This window comes from Aythya fuligula, chromosome 5, assembly GCF_009819795.1.
Source record: "Aythya fuligula isolate bAytFul2 chromosome 5, bAytFul2.pri, whole genome shotgun sequence".
NCBI lineage: Eukaryota > Metazoa > Chordata > Aves > Anseriformes > Anatidae > Aythya > Aythya fuligula.
Window position 1 is genome coordinate 7,328,232 of NC_045563.1, and position 21,303 is coordinate 7,349,534.

The window sequence follows — 21,303 nt, forward strand, 5'->3', positions numbered from 1 at the left end:
GGTTGGGGAAAATGCATTACACTGGGAGGCTTTAAGAGCTCAAGCTGTTAAAAGTTATCTAAAAGGATTGAGAGGTGACTTGATTGTAGTGTATAAGAACATTCCTGGGGGAAAGTACAGGATATTAAAGGGCTCTTTAATCTATTGAAGAAAGGCATAATAAGCAGCAGTGGCTGGAGGCAAAAGCCAGACAAATTCAAATAGGAAATAAGACACACATTTTATATGGTTAACCACCAGAAAGCATTCCCAAGAGAAGCTGAGGATTTTCCATCGTTTTATGTCTTCTGCTGGAGATTAGATGTATTGCTGAAAAACATTTTTTAGCCAAGCAGAAGTTACATTTCGGTTTATTGGATGAATACGGGTTGAAATCTGATGGTCCATGATATGCATCGTGTCAGGTTAATCTAGTGGGACCTTCATGGTTTAAATTGTAAATGCCAGAAGGAGACATTTCATTAATAACCATGAGCATTAGAATCATTTTTTTTTTCCCTTGAAATACTTATGTTCCATAAAAAGCAGATCTGAATTAAGCATTCGACTGCAGAATATACTTACTGAGACACGATCTGGAGGTTTTGGCCTTTTGATTCCCAAATTTACCCTCTTGGGATTACTTGAAAAATAAAACTCTGCTTTTCCATTTAAATTTCTGAAGTAATAATAGATCCTTGCCTGGAAATTTCATATAAAATCTGTATCGTAATCATCCAAGAAACTTCACACCACGCATATCAATTATTTAAAATTGCCTCGAGGCCAAGAGAATCACAACGCCTCAAAAGAATCCTGATAGATTTCATGTTTTGTACGTTATATATATTTATATGTTGCATATGTTTGCATTACAGAGGCTTAACCTCACTTGAGGCATTATCATGATATAAGCAATTATATTACCAACGGAGCAGCTGTTATTACAGAAAGAGGGATGAATGAAATATAAATAAGATTTCAGTTCAGCAGCTTGGCAGAGAAACAGAAAAAAAAAAAAAAAAATAAAATAAAAAATAAAAAAATAAAAACACCCCTGAAATGGTACATGATAAATTTTCCGTCTTCCAATTTCTCTGCCTCCTGAGAAACGTGTAATGCTAATCCTGCAAGACGTATGTGCTTTCTAATTTAAATGCTTCCCTTCTTTCTGGCTCTTGAGCAGAAAATGCAAAAACGGGAGCTGAAAAACAAGCTGCCTTCTTCTTTTGTGTTTTCTTCCCAGAGTCAAGCCACAATCTCCCCTTAAACCCAGAACAAACTGAGATCTGTTAATTAATTTAATGATGAATTCTGGAATGAGATCTGAATTTTGGAATGAGATCTGAATAACTGTGCAGGGAAAAAAAATCACAGCGGTTACAAAGGATGTAGTGAGACTTGTCTTTATGGTATGCACTTGGTAACTCTTAAAAAAAGCTGGAAGTGTTTGCATGTGTGGTTGAAACTTGTTTACTTTGTCTTTGAACTATTAGTGTGAAAATTGCATGGCACTGAAACTGAAGAAGCTTTTGTATTACCTTTGTGTATTTGAAGTGAGTAACTGCTGCAGTGGGCACTCGGGAGGAGGGTGGAGTTCTCCCTGCAACTGAGCTTTCCCAGAAAACGTCTCCTCGTGCTGCCTGCAATAGATGGCCCCAAAACTGTTCCGAATACCTTACAGTTTACCGTGCAAGTGCCCTGTGAGTGTGACACCCATAACACATGCTTTTCCAAAGATGCCTGGCAAACCAGCGTGCTCACAGCCGCGTTCCCACAGGCCATGGGTATTCGAGCAGACAGCTGCGGGAAGGGCTGGCAGAGGAGGCGCAGAACACGGCACGCTCACAGCTGCTGCTGCGGCCACCCTGACAACCTGCCAGAATCAGGACTCCATTTATTAAGCAGAAAATCTTGCTTGGTATCCATGTGGATGGCCACTGCTTGCTGCTTGTATTTAAGGTGCTGGTTCTGCCTTCGAAGCTCTAACACTTGGAGAAGAGCTTGTCTCCATCACCGCCAGCCAGCTGGTTTTCTCTCCTAACATAACTGAAGGAGCAGGTGGCAGGGCATTCTCCAGGGCTGTGGGACCTGTTTTCTGTCATTAACTGAAATTGCTCAAATTCGGTCATCTTTTTTTGAGCAAAAAGCATCTATTTGGTAGCAATTTTTGAAGAGAATTAAAGTAATTTCCCAGCATGATGAAGGTTAGAAAGGAGTGTCTGTAGAGGTCTAAGTGGCACGATTCCTGGTGAAATGATTATTCTAAGGCTTCTAGGGTTTTGTTGAACTACTAATGATATTAAAGTGCCTACAGTCAGAGGCAGGCTTCCTTTTAGGTAATTTTGAATTTAAATGAAAAAAATATATGGTAATCATACCAGGGTTGTTATTTTTTTTTTTTTTTTTAAGAAATTTAGTGAGTTGAGTACCCAGATTTGATTCATCACAAGATTTAATCTTGAAAAATATATGGGAGAATAAGGAAATGGATATTATTTCCAATTCGTATGGCTTATTGTAAGCAAAAACAAACAAACAAACAAAGCAGAGTGCTTTCATTTATTCCTGAGTACCAGGAATGTAACGGCTGTGTTATTCTCAATGGGTGAGGCTAAGATAGTATATAACAGTGCCTTTTTATTCTTTGTTTGCTTTTATAACACATTCACTGTGTAATTGGCTTTTGTGAATTTGCTGAATTCTTCGGGCAAGTTTCACTGTTCACACACTATTAAATTGCTGCCGTATTTTGGTATGATAGGGGAAGGTCACCGGGTGCCTCGGAAACCTGATCTGTTGGCAGGCCAGATAAACTGAGCCACGACGGCCCAAGGAACATTAATTTAGTGACAGCAACAAAAGCAGAAAGCCCGAGCTGTGTTTAAATGGAGAATGTTTTGCTTCAGAGCTACAGACCCGGATTTTCCAAGGAACGGAGAAAGGTGGCATCAGTGCACCCCTAGTTTAGCACAGAGGGGCAGAGCACAAGTTCATGTGTCGCAGGACACACTTCTTATTACACTGCCACCTTGTTTGGATGAGGGCCGAGTGTGCCCATCATCACCGAATCTGCTCTGGTGTTGCTTTTCCTCCATGTGCCTATGTTGACACGTGGTCTTGGAAACACGGTGACAGGTAACACAGATACAGGGTGCGTGGTGTTAGGATTTGCTACAACAAATGCAATGATAGGATCTGCTCAGCAAAGTCATTCTAGGAATGCAGCTGTTATATTCTTTTTCATTCTCTTGTGAACTTAAATCCGTGCATTTAACCATGTCACATGCCAACTCAACTCAAATAAAGCGACCTTATGTAAGGCATGTTTCTGTTTTATTAAAAATGAGATTATTCATTTTATTCCACATTATTTTAAATTCTTATATGTCCTCAACAGTAGCATCAGATTGTCTTTCAGTCATTAACTGGTAACTCCTCAGAACTACTTCCCAAGGTGCTGGAAGACGTAAATCCTCCCCCCTCCATTTTACAACTGGGAAAGAGATACAGACTTGTAGCAATTGCATTACACTTCCATTTCTTCCAATTTCCCAGGTTCCCGTAATTTAAATTTTTTTAACTGTGTAATCTACTGTCTCTGTGGTGGGAAAATGGAAATTTGCCTCCTGTGGTGTCTCAAAGAGACTAGCAAGTCTTGAAGCAACCAACAAGCAAACAAACAAAAACCCAGGTCTTTTTGCCTCTTAGGCCCAGGATTTGGGACTCAAAACAATTAAATTGGGGAAGGCTGGGGAGAGGTTGGTTGCTTTGTGGGTGGTGGTTGAGGTTTGTTTGCTTTTTTTTTTTTTTTTTTTTTTTTTTTTTTTTTTTTTTTCAGAAAGAAGGAATCAAAAAGAGGTTTAGATTTTGGCTTCTTCAAATGCTTGGGATAATAATGCTTAGCGGTGGATGCAAAACTCCCCTTTCCAGAAGGTGTTTCTTCACTCAGGCTACCAGGGATTAAGCAGTAGGATGGTTTGTTTTTACTTGAAATAGAAGGGGTAGAATAAAATATACACTTGTGCACAGCTCTTAATCAAGCCAGAACCCTGAATTCAAGGGATTTTCTTCTTCCCCACATCATCTGAGCGTTTGCAGTTATACAATTCTTGCAGCCTATCACAGTAATTTCTGCAGATCCTTCAAAGATCTTTGTTCTCACTAAGACAGGAGTCAGTTCTTTCATACGTACTCCCAGCAACTGCAATTCCTGCATGTTCAGTGGAATTTTGGGTGCAAGAGCAGGGGTCACATCAGTGCTGTGCTGCAGGGGAAATGACTGCCCAACACCCCTGATAGCAGAAAGTGGCTTCTCGTTGGAGTTTGCAGGGATCAGGACAGACTCTCCCATTGCAGGAGTTACGACTACACCAAAAATAAGAGATGCCTTTTCAAGAGGCTAGATGTGTTCTGATTACTGGAAGTCATCAGCGGGATACACCCCACACTGCTGGAAAGGAAATCTCGGGAATCAGGCTGCATAGCCAGAGCAGGAGAGTTTACCAAGTGGCATCCAAGGACATCAAAGGGAGGAGAAAGGCAGAGTTCAAACCCTGCCATCAAGCTCGGAAGTTCATGTGGGAGAAACTAGGCAAGGAGAGTACGCTGCAATAAGTCAGAGGGGAAGGGAGATTTCACACGATATGAGAATTGGGATATGAAGCGTAAGATATGCAGCAGATGGGAATTTGCCTTAGCATGCACAGTTGCATATTTTAATCAGTTCTGGGCTTTTTTCTTGGAAAATCCCAATTGTTGGGATTATGAAATGGATTCATGTTTAAGGGTGTGTCAAGTTACTCATCATCGGAGTAGGAGTGAAAGCTTCCCTAGGGTTCTTTCTGACAATGTTTGCTCATTTTCTATTCAGAGGTGAAAAAGAAGCCACGATTTGTGGAATACATTCATAAATCATGCTAATTACGAATTCGCCTGGGTTTCAGAAGCACTATTTGTAACCATAGATGTTATTACAAATGAGGTCATCCATATTATAACAAAGATCTGATCTGCAGCCAACAAAAAGTGTGTGTGAGCACATGAAGCACTGTAGTATTTTCAATTTAACCTTCAAACTACAATCTAGAGGCCAAAGTTAAGCTTTTAGACTCCTTCTGCAATGCAATGGGGGAGGCAGGTCCCTTGACAGGCAGTCCAGGAAGTCTACAGGCTGATGAGGGAGCCAGCTGATAGCAAACCAGATATGAGGACGGCTCTGAAACCCTGTCCCACACCCCAGGCAGGGCTCCAGATGAGATAACCTGAGTTATGTGCCACACTGGATCTAGGACAAATACTGATGGTACTTACTTAGGAGTATTCTTATAAATAATTGGGCAGAGCTCACTGTTTCGCAGGGTAGGATGCCCACTTTTAGTGTAACTGCTTAGTGGTTAGAGCTCTTGCCTGGGAAGGGCCTTTCTAAGCCTTTTTTACAATGTGATTGCCAATATTAATTCATTCTCACTATGGTTCTGTGCATTGTGGGTGAGTTGAGAACATCCACAGCATCACCAAGAGCCTTCTCCTTCAATCTGCTGAAAATGCCAGCGAGCCACCTCTCTTGATCTCCCATCTTTGGGATATTACACGCTCCCTGTCATGGGAAGGGTCTCGGGAAAAGGCCAGGTGTTCTCAACACATGAGGCTGCTCACAACAACGTGCTTGCCTTACCACTGCACCCTTTTCCAGATAATGCAACCCATGCATCCCAGGGCAATTCAGAACCTGTGTAACGAGTATGCTGACTGTAACCAGTAGTTCTGCAGGCTCAAGCTCTCCGGGTAGCATGATCGCTGCTGTTTTTCTTAATTACACAGAAAGTGCTTAGAATTATGTGGGTGTCTGTGATATTTCCTCGAATGTAAATTAAGCCTTAAAAATATAATAACGAGGTGAGTAATTACAATTTTAGGGGTGGTTGAGTTGAAATACATAGGAGACTTCTATGACTTGCCCTCAGACATCCTAGTTCTTAAGTGCACTGTCACGATGGATGGGCACTTCCACAGTGCCGCTTTGCATACCAGAAATGGGACTCAGCTGGATCCACTGGGCCAGGTTCAAGAAAACTACCTGTAAACCTCCTGCTGCGGCAGCTGCCTGACCCCAGGGGTAGTGAGAATTCCCACCACCTACTTGTTTGTCCTGGCAGCTGCCCAGGTCACTAAACCAGAGTGCCCAGGTCACTAAACTGGAGTGTCCTGGACCGCCCTGGTAGCAGGGACAGGTAGGGCCAGGCACAAAGCAAAGACGTGTCCATGCTTTGCCTGAAACCCTGGGGAATCCCCCTTGGCTGGGCATTGCATCTTGCATCCCTCCTCCTGAATTTAGACTGTTGGCTGTAAAATGCAGCGGGCTAGAAGGAGATCAAGCAAGACAGTGCATGATTTGCAGTTTGGCAATCGGGGATGTAGGAGTTCCTTATTTGATGGAGATTAAATCCTTTGGCTGAAAAGGGAGCAGAGACTCTTGGTTAGGTGATCTGAATCAACAGGCACTGGGAGCTGCAATATTTGTATTGGAGCCCTCCTAAATCCTGCCCTTGGATCTCACTGGCATTAGTCATGCGAAGAAAGTTAAGCAGCCGCAGGTTTGGAGTCAGGGTATGTGAGTGGCTGGAACTGGCCAAGAACACCGGGCTGCTGATTCACAGGGCTGTGATGCAACTGTGCTTAGAGCACAGCCAGAATGCAGTAGCTCTACTTTAATTCGCCTGCACATCTTCTAATGCCCCCCTGGTGATCTGCTAGGCTGCTGAGAAAAAAGCAGGAAAATGTGATGTACAGTCATTTTGAAGCAGTTATTCATTTTTGGGGGGTGTGAGATTGTATATCTGTTTGATCTCTGTATTTAGAAAGGAATTTTTAATAACAAACTGTGACTGGAGGAACTTGGAATATAGGTTCAACAGATGTGAGGCTGAGTGTTTTGGGGATTGTTTGGTTTTGCACCTTTACTGTGCAACTACATACTGTTGATAAAGAAGCATTTAAAACCAGCTTAGCTGACAACAAAGCAAGACAAATTATTATTCATGAAGGGGCTGGAGTCATCACACTCACCTCATCTTAAACTTTGCCATTTTTATGGCTATACTCGTGTTTTTCTCCTTATTTCTTGCAGGTTGAAAATGCTTACTTTATGTAATGTGGTTTTAACTTGTATGGCTGTCCTGCTTTCTATAGACATCTTATATCTAGATAGAGATGTGTACATACGCATGTACACCTCTTTTAGTGTGTTTTGTTATCATTAGCTTCATCTCCTTTCTCACCTGCTTTTGTGTGGTGGAAACTTAACCCAAGCATGCAGTCAGGAGGACTCCTAAAACGCTATCTGGTTTTACACACAAACTGTACAACTGCGTCAGTGCTACTCTTTAATCCTACCAGGACCAGTGGAGAGCTCAAATTCCTGGTCACAGGGTGATACCAGGGCTGTATTATTATATTTCAGCATGTTTTCTCTCACTGTTTAACTGCCAGCTGAAGAAAGGCACTGGCGGAGCCCTGGTGACGATGACAGCAGCAAGAGCAACATTTGGTTTGTTCTGGAAAAAAATAAAATAAAAATCCAGGCAGAATCACTCTTAATAGTGTTGTTTCTTTGCAGGCTATGGCTTGTAAGTTCTGCCTAGGGCAGGATCTTCCTCATTTATTTATAGTTAACTTGGACTTTGTTAAGATGCAGGAGACACAGAGTGATCCAGTTGCTTGAGGACAATCATGAGTCCTTGGGTGAGCATGACACTAATTATCCAATATCATTTACACAACCAAATCATAAACAAGGCCTAACTAAAATGATAAGGCTTTGTAGATAGAATCACAGGTTTGTGCACATTATCCAGTATGAAAGTAGAGCTGACCCTCCCGTCCTAGAGAAACTTGCAGCCTCTGAGTCCACAAGCTTTGAGGTCACCTTAACGCCAGCTTGATCTGTGCTATGTCCGGAGAATAATGGAGAGAACAAGAAAAACCCAGTGTGGCAATGACTAGCAGCCCTCTTTTAAATGCAGATCTAGTAAGAACACCTTCTTAGCTCAGCAAAACCACTGCCCTCCCACAAAACGCTCACTAGAGCAGAACCAGGACTTTTGTACCCAGAAAGAAATGGCATCTAGATGGTGCAAGAGGCCGTTCATCATGCTGCTATTGCACACCACCTTCAGCGAAACCCTGGCAAACAGCCCTTCGCCCAAGTGGCTGACTCTAGCTTTCTAGTTTAGAAAAAAAAATACAGTATTTTTTCTGTATTTTAACAAGCTGGTTTGACTTTTGAAACAAGTGCTTGGAAAAGTTACGCTACCACATGTCAGGCTCTCTTAACGTGAGCTTGGTGTCTGCCAGGGCACAGTCTTACAACAACCCAACAACTCGAGCTGAAATGCAGCTGTATTTGCCAGGGCATGCAAAATACTTGCAGGACAGCCTGAAACCAGAGTAAATCACAAATCCAAAACTCAGATCAGATTATCTGTAAGTCTGGCTAAGTTTTTTTATTATCCCTGAAGCTGGGCCATGTCTTCAAAAAAATCTGGCATGACTTATAGCTTTTGGCTTAACTGGATTAAAAACTCAAGTTTAAAATGTTTATATAAATTGACCTTTATTGCCTTCTGGTTTCAGCTGCGTTTTTGGCCACATACAGTTACTAATACAAATGCTCTTTTCATGCAGAGATGGAGGAAGCCTGTATGCATGAACCTGAGGGAAAAATAAATAAATAAACTTAGAAAATCACCTTTTATTTTAAGGGTTACTTCTTGAAAGTTTAGGGCACTCTCTGTAGGTTTTCAGTACAAAGTGGTCTCTGAAGTAAAGCAGGCACATCAAGCTACCACGTGCATAATTACAAAAAAAATAATAAAAAATTAAAATTAAAAACACCTCTTTGTAACACTTTGTCATGAACTATTTAATTTCCAGTGCAGATACTGACCAGTGCTCTGACTTTGCAAGGACTTATCTTTATGCATCAGGCCCACAGGTCTCCTTGAAGTCCAGGGGGCTGAATATGTCTGAGCCTTGGCAAGGGCATAAAATGTTTGAAATGAGCTTTGGGAAGCCCGTGGGACTCCTGCTGCGAGAACGAAGAAGCAATTTCCTTTCTTAGTGTCGAAATGCTCTCTGCGAAGATGGTAAAGGTAAGCGCTATAAATAGGGTGAGATATAACGAAATTGTTTAGGCCCAGGTTGAGAGTTGCTTAATGGGCCTCTGGGGCCCTCCTAGCTCTAAATAAAGCTCAGAGGAGCCAGAAGTCTTTAACGCCTCCGAAAGGCGTTATGTTGTTACCAGGAGGTGAAAATGTTATCAAGTGCTTTCTCCTCTCCGTGCTTCTATGCCAATAACAGGGAAACGAGGACACGATTTCCTCTGTAGATCAGCTGATGAGGAGTGGCAGAAGAGCTGTTTTCAATCAATTTCTCAGCAGCGTTTGTGAATAATTTCCACGTAGCCTTTCAGACACAAGAGCCTTCATACCCCTATGCAAAAACATGATTTCACTGAAACCTCTGATGTGTCCTTGCCGTCAACAATTGAAATCTGAAGTACAAATTGCCACACAGTTATTGATAAAACAAAATGGGTACTTTGTAAGAGCAGTTTTCAAACTCTTTCCCATATGATCTAACGGCACTTGAAGGAGAAGTGCAGAGGGTGCAAGATTATAATGTTTGTTCCTTGTGCTGGAACATTGCTGTCAAACTCCTATTCACGCCAGCTAACTACGCCAAAACCATAAAAACCAGTGCACCAGAGCATGCGCCCATCCCGTGCTTGGCATCAGAGTCCTTCACAGAGGCACACAGCCAGAGCAGGTCATTCTGAAGGTGACAGGAGGGGAGGTTTCGAGAGGAACACCTGCAGGCAGAAACACCAAACCCCCAGCAGCGTGCCCCGTTTTCTCATGGCCAAGAACCACGTAGTCTGTGGTGGGCAACTCTGAGGGCTGGGAGTAGGGTAGGCCATGGGCACAGGAGGTGGCCCAGGCCTCACTGGGAGAGGTATCCCTCTGGAGAGGTGTCCCTCTGGAGAAATGTCCATCTCCCAGGGCTTACACATCCCCATAGCCCTTGTACCAAACTCTGCACACCCAGGTTTGCAGCGGTCAGGAGCCAGCCCTTGGCACGCAGGCCCCGCTTCTCCCTGCACCATCTGCTCTGGCTTGTGGCCACGACCAGCTCAGAAGAGAGGGCAGACATTCGTGAAGTGTTTAAAAACCAGGCAGAACCAGGTTTTAAGGAGCTTGATTAAAGAGTTTTTAAGCACAGCATCCTTCCAAAAGAGGCTCCAGGCCCATGAGTAAAGCTCCATGAGGAAGAGAAGGGAAAAGATGACATTTCACCTGAAAAAAAAATTGGTATAAAGAGCCCAGCTGACAGAGCAGAGCAAAGTCTGGTTTAAAAAACAAAAACGACAGGACAACATTTGCAGACTGTGGGCACAAGGGGGGGGTGGAAGCAAAATGTTTAGCTAAAAGAAGGCAGTGAAAAGTCACAGAATGGGTTTTTAATTACTCTGTCTGGGAAAATATTATATAGAGATGAAGGGAAGGGCATGTTTGCAGAGATAATAGAGCTGGAGGGACAGCCAAGAGATCAGAGGTTGTCACCAGTCGGCCAGTGCCATTCCCCGGGTGAAGCCAGGCGCTGCAGCACCCCTGGCAGCCAGGAGCTCCACACCGGGCAGGGGCTGGAACTGTATGGGGGCAGAGGACTCCATCACGATAAATGAAAACTGGTCTTTTGGTTCAAGTTTTGATTAGAGCTTGAACACAGCAACACGCACAAGCAGCACTGCATCAAGGCAAAGAAGCTCTCAGTTGGATTTTTGCATTCTCTTGCCAGGCTGAGTCCATCTCTGCTGATTATCTGGAGGTGGGAGCAATCTATTGAATGGGTAATCAGGTCCAAAGCCTGCTCTCTTTGTTATTTGCTAAAACAGGGGCTTTCCAGCCTTTCTGGCAGAAGCTGGCTTTCCTCTTTGAAATTTTACCTGATGTGTCTAAAATCAGTTGCAGGCTTAGCCCCCCCTTAAAATCTGCGTGTGAATCCCACGTGTGTTGCTGTGCTCTGCCTCAAGAGCTGTTGATGTGGATTTTCATGGCAATGAAGTGTCCTTGTCAGGAGAGAGCTCTGAGCTTCTCTTCTGCCAATATGGGGCCATTTTTGTAATAGAAAAGGAGTCAAATATGTGAAAGGAAAAAAAATAACTGGAGTTTGTGAGTGATGTAAATTATGAGCTCTTATGCCAAACTTTTGATGTCTCTCTGGTCTCTCTCTGAACAACTCAGCAGGGCTGTGCTTCCAGTAGAATACTCAAATACCTGCTACTTGACATGGCCAAGCTTACAGATTTTTTATTATTTTTTTTTTATTTTTAATGCAAATGTGGAATTGTGGCTCTTTTCCTTCCCCCAGAACTGTTGTGTACTTCTCACCTCTTACCAATGAGCTCATCAGGGCTTTTCTGTTTGGAAAAAATATTGAGACATCAAGAGGAAAAAGATATAACTGGAAAAACATACTATCTGTAAACAGATATTTTCAGTGTTTATAAGTGAGTAAAATTCTTTAGGTAAAAAGATATCTGCAGCAAAGTAAAATCTCTGAAATATGAAGCCTAGATTTATTTTATTTTATTTTATTTTATTTTATTTTATTTTATTTTATTTTATTTTATTTTATTTATTTTATTTTATTTTTGTACATTGTGAGTGAGACAGTGCAGTTCGATAAACAGCACCCATCATGCTTCTGTGTTACCAGCTGGTTTATTCTGATGCACTACCAGAATGTCTATAATAAAATTAGATGCATGCAATTTTTTTTGCAAATTATTATAAAATACTTAGCAATTTTCATGTTTTCTATACAAATATGCCTGAGCAGACACCTTGTGCTACTCAAAATGAAACAAAACATCAGAGGGACAGATAAGGGATCTGAAAAGCTTTCACTGTAAGCATATGGAGAGTTTAAGAGTTCACGTGCTGAATGATGTCTCAGTCTCCTTCTGTGCTTTCCAGCACTTTGCCGCCTGCATGTGAGAGTAGGGACTTTGAAGAAGGCGGTGTAAAACCCTGGATAGAAGAGCTGAATCTGGTGGTATGGGGACGTGGTGCCCAGCAGAAGGGCGTGCATCTGAGCTACAGGGACAGGTTGGGTCTCACACGGGGGCACCACGCCGTGGCATGCCATGAGGCTGTTTGCTGTTACTTGTTGGAGTCTGGAATGCATTTTATACACAAACAGGAAACCCACAAACATGTTAAATAAATCGTCCAAAGGACAGCACTACAAAACTATGTGTTGGCTGGCTGCCTGTTTTATGTATGTTGTGTAAACAATAAAATTGTTTAGATCTATTTCAGAGAATTAAAAGAGCATGAAATCAGTTCGTGTTATTTTTCTTGCTGGCTCAGCTCAGGAAAAGCACTGTCTGAAAGCTGTATCCCAGCTCTGGATACCACTGATTAATTTTTTGAAGATAACTTCTACATCTCTTAAAAAGCATTGGGAAAACCATCCAAACTGGAAAAAACAAATCAAATTCACACTCCTAGCAGAAAGCTGGGGAGTGAGATGGATCAGGATAACAGAAGAAAGTCTACCTTTGAAGAAAGTCTGAGAAGAGCCAGCGAATTATCACAACAGCTCCATTTTTTGGGGACTCTTCACATTTGTGCAAGCAACAGAGAGTCATTGCAAGGCCCAGAGTGAAGGCACAGCTCCTCTCAGTATATCAATGATTAAACCCAAGCCTTTGTAACGAGTAACAGAATAGGTGGTGTATTCTTATCTAAGTGGCGTGTAATCACCAAAATGTGAAGTTGCAACCCGTGTGCTAGAGGCTTGGTTTTCATAACGTCAAGGCCTTTGCAGCTATGTGTTCAAACCATATTGTTTTCTCATTTACAGGCTCATAAACTGTGGGTGAACACCCAGATTGGGGAGTTTTGCAAACATGGGGGGATTAGCTCACATAGGCATGCAAATACAAAAAAATTACACTGACAGACCTTGCAGGATCCTGCAGCCTGTTCTGGGCATTTAGTGGGGGCAGAGAGAGGGATGGGGACATATGGAGGGGGAAGGGGGACACCATGCCAAGCTGCAGCTGGGTTGTACATCTGCTAGAAATTGTGGGATTGTGCAAGCAACCTGCCTGCAGGCCCTCTGTGAGATGTGGATCCAGCTCTGGGGACTCAGCAAACCTCGCTGCCACCTGCCTCCAACATCACGGCACAGAAAGGGAAACTGAAGATGGAACCTCTTTAGGCAAATGAATTTCATCACCAGAACGGGAGGCTTAGCAGGTCAAGCTAGGCAATTAGAGTAATTACCCATAAACGTTCAGTTTTTTAGATATGTCTGTACACACACCCCAGGCCTGATGGTCGCTACAGGTAGTAGGTGCATAAAATGTGCTGATCCCGGTGTCAAGTAAATCCCAGCATTTATGAAATCACGCTGACAGAATTGCATCTGTGGAGCTAGAGGAGGAGGGGAGACATGTAGGAAAATATCCAGCAGCATCAGCATTGCCCTGGCTGGCACGGGGCTGGGAGGTTGGGATATGGGAGCAGGGAGCAAGGAATACTAACCCAATATCTGGCTTGTGCACACTGCGACCTGCTCAGGGTCATGGGGCGTTGCTCTGAAGACACCTCATTTCTTTCTTCTTCCTGCAGCACTTGGCCACAGAAAGCCCTTCAGGCGTCCCGAGGCAGGTACAGCGTGGGTGAGGAGAAACCTAAAGCGGTGGGATGGAAATTTGTGGCAAAAAATAAAAGGGACCAGGGATGAAAATTCTGGAAATGTGCCCTGTTTGTAGGGTTGTGAGGAGCAGCGTTCCCAGCCTGTGTGCAAAAGCTTTGTAATATTGCTTGGAGTAAGTTAGTCTGCTTTCCAGATGAAGGTAAAGAGAAACTTGTGTGAGAGTGAGAAGGCACACGCGAGCCTCCCAGGACACTCACCTTCAGCTTTCTGTGCTCATTTAAGTTAATTAGAATGAGGCTAATTTAGGGGATGGGTGTGGGTGTCTGTGTGTCAGAGTGCCTGGAAGCTCTGGCAGTTGTACACAGACTCAACCTTTCTGTTCACTGAATATTTCCAGAGGTGCAGCAGCTGAAATTCGATGACCTGTCCCCACCAACACCTCCCACGTGCCCAGATCCCTGCGTGACCGCAGGACACGTGCAGCGGGTCCTCTGCTTTCCACAACCCCTCAGGCCCTGGCTGCACATTCAGTACAACTGCTTCATTCCTGTCCCAAAATGGGGGATTTATTATCAAGTCTCACCCACGTGGGCACCAGAGGCATGAAGGAAACCTCACACGATGCAGGTAGCTCACAGCATTATGCTAAGAGATGTTCTTGTCTGCAGATCCCCTCGCTGACATGGGGACGCCATATTTATTGTGCTTTACGGGGACAAGGTGGGGATGAAAATAAGCAAAAAAGGAGCTCTGCTTCTTGGCCATCTCTAGCGGGGAACGTGAGAGATTTCCTGACTCTCAGCAGCCAACTCAGTTATCAGTGTGAGCAGCTGTGCAGAAGCAAGGGGAGCTCTGCATTTGTGAGCTGAGTGATAACAGTGATGGAAAAGAGGAATGGGACCGAGAGGCATTCGCTCAGCAATGTTCAGGCTGCCTGCAGGCCGCGGGGAGCTGCGAAGGCACCAGCCAGCACTCGTAGGATGGCAGCAGCCCTTCCAGCCTCCTCGTTTGTGCTGGGCAGGGCGCAGAGCCAGTGTGTGTATGTCTGCTGTGTGCCTGGGGTAGGTGCTGGTGTGCCAGCATGGGCTTCTGCAAACTGAAAGCACATACATAAGTGTATGAGGTAAGTCTGAAACACTGACACCCTTCTGCCCAAAGAAATGATGCTGGGAGGTGGTGTTCAGTCTCCAAATCTGCTATTCAAGACCAGAAGTGAATACTATAAGGCACTCCAGTGCTGGCATGATTTCCTGTTTGATGCACATTACTATTTCCATGCAGTTCACTCTGCTCTACTCCAAGCAAACAAAGCTTGGTGCGGATGGGATACTTTCGGCTTCTTTCAGCAGCTGAACCTTTGCTTTGTGTGAGGTTTTGCTGATAAAGTATCGGGTTGGTGTCCCAGTAAAGCCTTAACGAAGCATACAACAGCAGAGGCAAACAAAAGAAAAAAAAAAAAAAGAGGAAAAAAAAAAGAAATAAAAGAGAAAAAAAGACATGGAGATGTAACAAGTAAAATCATGTATGATTGCAAGGACATGAGGCACTGGGAACTGCTATTGAGGACAATTTGCTTTGAAAGAAGCTATTGCAGTGGAAATCACTTCAGAAACCCCTTCCCCTCCTGATGCCCACGTCTCCTTGAGCTGGCCACAGGGTATGGATGAGGAGGGTGCAGCATCCCTCTGCATTTATATCCTGCTCCTCTCACAGGCAGGCAGGGGCCTTTCAGGGTCTGTGAGTTTGCTGCAGCCCTGAAAGAGGTATTGTGAGACACAGGACTCTTTATTCAGGGAGAGGCTTTATTGCCTATTTAATACACTTGCAGAGCAGAAAACATGAGTCAAGTATTTACCCAGAGATTTAGCCTGAACGCTATAGTAATCCTGAATAATCCCAACATTTTATATTTGGTTTAGGTTTTAACCTGAACTGAGGAATGTTTTATCTCTCTGTGTAACTGAAATCATTATTGAAGGCTCTGATTAAATGTGGGGAGTGCACATTATTTTTTTCTTTGTTAAAAAAAAAAAGAAGTCATGTTTTGTAAATTTACTTTGCATCCATAAGAATCTTCTTTTTAAGGAACTCCATAAATAAAGGAAAACTAGACATTTTCCTCTACATATTGCTAAAGCACGTGCCCTATTTGATTACAGGTTTGTTATAAGTCAAGGCAAAGAAAAAAAAACAAACAGGAAATTTTCACAGGTTCGCAGGCCACGCTCTTTGCACAGCTCATGGGACTGATGTCCCCAGCACCTCTGCCTCACAGTCACCTTTTCTTGGGGAAGCCCCTGGTGCTGCCCATGGAAGCTGCTTCTGTCTTCATTTTTCTTATAGGAAATCTGGAACTTGGAGGCAAATTTAATCAGAAAGGGGTTAATACAGTTTAAAGCCCTGACATGCAATAGCATTTTCCAAGCAGGATGCTTATAGGTAGACCTTATGCAATTTGAGTTGCAAAAACACAACAAATCTTAAACACCCCAGATCTGTCCTGGTTTTCCAGCTTCCCTTGCTGATTCTTGGGGTCTGTCCGTGCCCTGGCATGACAGACAGCAGAGTGGACCAGGTTTTCCTGATATCCCACTGTGGGCTTTCCCACCTTAGTCTTGCACATGCTTCTTAGTCACAGGAAGCTCGCCGTTCCCTTCCACATTGTTCCCTTTATCAGGGCTCAAAATCTGCCTATTGCTTTTACAGGTTTCTAGGGAAACACTTCCTCTTTAATTTCTCTTCTGATCCAACTTCTTGGCAAATCATACTTCAGAGGCACCCAGGGAGGCACGGAGCACATTTCTAAAAATCCCGTCTCAGCTTTTCACAGCTAACTCCAGACAGGACTGCAGGGGAGTGATGCTTAGTGTGTGCCACTGGTCCATGTCTACATGAGCCATGGAGTCATGAAATGGGCAAAAGATAGCTTTCAGCTCAACAACAGGACTGCCTCCTTCTGCTGTTTTAACCTGGCAGTTTTCAGGCCAAGAGAAGAAAGTTTGATCCTGTGATGTTTCAGACAGAACAAAAAACACCACGGCGGGTCTTAGTGCTGGAAACCGACCCTCCAGCCCTTCTTCCCTTACTGCGTGGAGGAACACAGGGCCAGGCACGACTTAAAAACCAGCTGGGTTTATACCCACATCGTTTTGGTAGGTGCCTCTCCATCAGCTAGCAAGAGAGCTGGTGACTCCTCCAGCGGCCCGCTAGGTGTCAGCGTTGCTTCTGCAAACTGCAGGACCCGGCACAAACAGCAGGATCCTTACGGCTCCTAATTGGATTTGCTCTTTTGGAAATGGGGCTCTTTGTAACTAAATACGAGCCACAGGCGCCTCGGTTTAACCCCCTGAAACATCCCGATGTCTGCAGTGGCTGTGTCCTGGAGGAGGGGGGTCCTGCCTTCTGCAAGAGCCTGCTCGGCAGGAACTGACAGAGTCCGTCCATTAATCAGAGTCTGATCGATACCTGGTTAAGGAGAGCTCAATAAAGTGATTGAAAATGGAAAAAGAAAGAAAATTTGTTTTCCTCCTCAAGGCCGAGAGTTATAATTTCTGAAGTACTGAAATCCATAAAAAAGTCCAAATCCAATTACAGAAAATGTTCCTTTACTTAACAAATCCGCTCGTTTTAATATTTTTAAAGGGCAACTTCTGTGTATTTTCAAAACATTTAAGGTATGTTGTACAGTAAAAATAAATTTTAAAGCAGGTGTTTACTCATTTTAAATCATAACTCAACCTCCAGCCAGTATGGCCCACGTGGAAACTAATCTTCCTTAAAAAAAGCATCATTCACCATTTCTAATAGTTTTATTTAAAAGATAATTAGGAATCTGAATAAATGCATATAAAATACAGACTCTCTTGAATAAGTAAAAGCTACAGTTACCCTCCTAGTTAGTCACACCTAATTAATGCTAGCTGTCACTGAAATCTACCCTTCTTTAACAATTGAAATAACCGTGAAGACTCAACATAAAATGAAAATGAAAATAAATGTACCAGACAGATTTTTATCTTTATTTTAACCAAGGTTTCCTGACTGTTGAACTCTGTCATTGCAAAATCATCTTTTCAATCTGTCCCTGGAATATACAGTTAATTGCCTCTTCTAAACACAATGCACAGTAGGCAATTACCCTTTTGCATCTACATATCTGGATTCAGCCTTTTCATTAAATTGTAATTATAAGCAATCTTCAAAGTTGCCATCAAAATGAAGGATTAGCAGCATTGAAAATGAAGGTTTAATGCCACGAACTAAATATCAGCTGTGAACAACTTCTCTTTGCACTTCTGGCTTTTCACCCCATTTCCATTTCACTTCTGGACTCGCCTGAAGTGAACAAGGAGCACGGAGCCAAATTACACAGTGAACTTTGTTATTAAAACAGTGTGGAATAATACTTTGAAGCTGAAATATTTGAGAGATATTTACATTTTGTTTTGGTCCATGGTAGCAGTGGAACAAAAGCATCTCTGTGTCACACAGGGCTTTCTTGGTGGCACATGCAAGTGACGGATCTCATTGCTCCAAGAGGCACATTCCCCCACATCCAGCTTACTTTTGCTCAGACAGGCAAGAGTTGAGCTTCACCCTGAGATATTTTCTTTTATCAGGTACTATTTATAGAAATACAGGGTGCACGTCTGCCTGCAGCTTGTTTTGTATCACCTGGAGAGACCTTGACCTGGCTCCTCATCCCAGGTCAGTGACACATCTGCCTAATTGTCACCATTGGTGTCCTCCCGCTGGCTGGCATTGCATCTCTTACTGTGGTCCCATTTTGCTGTGCCTGAGCCCAGCCATGCTGGAGGGTTGACTTGAGGGTACAGCTCAGCTCATCAAACCACCGGTGAATCCAGTTCTCCTGATTCCCACTTTGCTTTGGTGCACACCAGCACAGTGACTCAGGGAGCTAAACCAGCCCAGCCAGAAGCTAGTTTTGTTCTTTGCAAAGAGTTGTTGGCTGTTTTAGCTCTGTGGGTGGTGAGATCTCAGTGTGGTCAGCGAGTACTGCTCAGCCACACGTGCCGTCAGATTGAGCAGAAAACATCCCAGAAACTACCTCTATTGAAGAGTTGTTTTCTGTTGGATCTGCTGGTCAGGCTGACCCTCAGGGGCCTCTCATCACTAGACCTGCTGTAAGAAGGAAAGAGGGGGCACAGACGGGGCAGCTTGGCATGGCATTCCCCCTCTGTGACCACCCTGCTTAAATCAGCTTGAACAAAAGTGGCTCATGCTCACCTCCATGGATATTGCTGCTAGGAGCTGCAACCCATTCTCCCTTTTCTGATCCATCAACCGTGGACCCATGTGCTGGATCTGGTCACCCCATTGAAAACCACCTGCATGCCTTCCTCAGGGCCATTCTTCAGCTGTGTTGGCTCATTTAGGCTGGGATTTATGGCTCCCACAAGAGCCAGTCCCAGTGTCAAGCAGGCATGAAGACCACCCAGCTGAAGGTGGTGGGGGAGGACTGAAATGTTTCCTGGAGCAGTGGTGAGGTCTTACCTCAACCATGCCGCATCCAAATCCTAGCTGTGCCAGGACTTCAGTGCTCTGCACACCCATATTTACTCCCTGTTCTGCTGCTCCTTCTCATGTGTGAGCATCTGCTCTGACAGGGACACCTCTGTCCCCTCTTCCTAGGGCTGCTCCCTGGGAACATTTTAAGCACCAAACCCCGGCAAGGCTTAGGCATCTCTTTAACCAGAAGAGGTTGGAGTCGGTCCCAGCCCTACCCACCTCCAGCAGCAATAAGCCCCTGCACAGACACCCTGAACAACTCTGTTACACCCAGCACTACAAACCCTGATAATAATAACTTCCAGAACTGCAATCATCACAAAATTTCCCCTGCACTTACAAAGTCTGCCTCTTTGACCTTGCTTTCTCACACACCAGCACTATATGTGACACATAGTAGTGTATCATGCTGGCCTGCACATCCATACATATTCTCCAGAAACTGAAATTTGGAAAAAAAATATTTATTTCTGCAGAACAAGGACCAGAGATTGACTGTACAGCAGATGGGAGATGGTGCTCAAAGCCGGAGGGGGGCGGCTCAGCTGCATGCTGAGGCCTTGGTCATATCCCTGAGTGAGAGGCCTGGGCCATGTCACAGGAAAAGTCAGTGTGAGGAGCAATTAGGGATGAAGGGAGAGGTTTAAGGGGTTGCTGCTGCCCCAGCAGGCTGAGGAAGCCCAAAGCTGACTTCAGAAAGGGCAATGGGCTCCCCCTGAACTGCACCTGAGGGGCAGGATGGGGTGAGGAGGCCTGTGGGGAGCAGGGGCTGTGGGGGCCTGCCCGTGGATGTCACTGATTTAACCCAAGCTTTGTGCTGCTGTGGGCTCTTGTTGTTGACTTTTTCCTTCCCTCCCTTCGTGTTGCTGATTGCTGACACCCTGATGTTAAGGCAAAACACAAAATAACACGGTTGTTTGTTTTCCCCTCCAGTTCCAAGCGAGGCCCTGGCATGTATGCAACCACTGGGAGGGCTGGAGAAAGCAGGCACGTGATGGGTGTTGGCACATCGCTGGTGGCTGCCCTCGGCAGAGCGGGGCCAAGAGGAGCAGACAGTCCCCCCGTGCCCAGCACCAGGCCCTCGACAGCCAAAAATAGCTGGGTTTGTCATGAGGAGGGTGACACCCCTGGGGGGACTGGGCCACGCTGCAGGGAAAGCCAGTCACAGTCAGAAAACATGACAGTGACTTGTTTCGTACACTTTTCCCCTGGTTTCAGGAAAACTATTTACAATTATGAATAAACACAAAGCTGTTTACCCAGGAGCTAACAGCTTGCTGTACTGCTGCAGAAGGGTTCAGCAGCTCGGGATCCTCGTAGAGGGTTCAAGGGAGATGACACAGCCCCTAAAGCTGCTTTTAAAATAGCCGGGTGTGTAAACGAAGGAGCAATTTAAAGACTCTGTGTGATGCCGAAGAGTGAACGCTTCTCAAAACATCAGAGCTGCCCCATACAAATTATAACAGATGACAGTTTACTAAATATAGCCCTGATGCCAAAACAAACAGCACTAACTACCAAAACAAGGGGTCACTGCAGTCTATCGGTTTTCTGTCTGGTCTGCACAAAATCTGAGCTGTGAGGATCGAAAAATGAAGCAAAGAGGTAGAATGTGCATGAATGTCTGCCAGGAAGCTGGATTTTCACTTTGGCAAATGCCATCATTTGTGTAATATCTCATCAGAGTCCCCAGTTATCCCCTGCAACCAAAAAAGTCACAGTCCTACAGAAAATGTTACACTGAAGGCAATGGCAACTGCATACACTTAAGGGCTGAATGAGACTTTTGAGCTAGACCAGTATAAATTGGAAAATAATAAAGGTAATGAAAAGTTAATTATATGTTCTGCTCTGGAGTACATTTTAAATATTGTCTGCTTTTCAGGTTTGTGCATAAATACTCCTAATTCTGCGCCTTTCATTGAACAAATACATGTACATAGCTTGGCTGCTTTTCTGCTGACAACTCTGTGGAGTTACTCTATTAATAATCATAACAATTATTTAGTGGTATTTACATTGAGGTCCTACTATGAGATCTGAGCCATACACAAAGCTTACAGA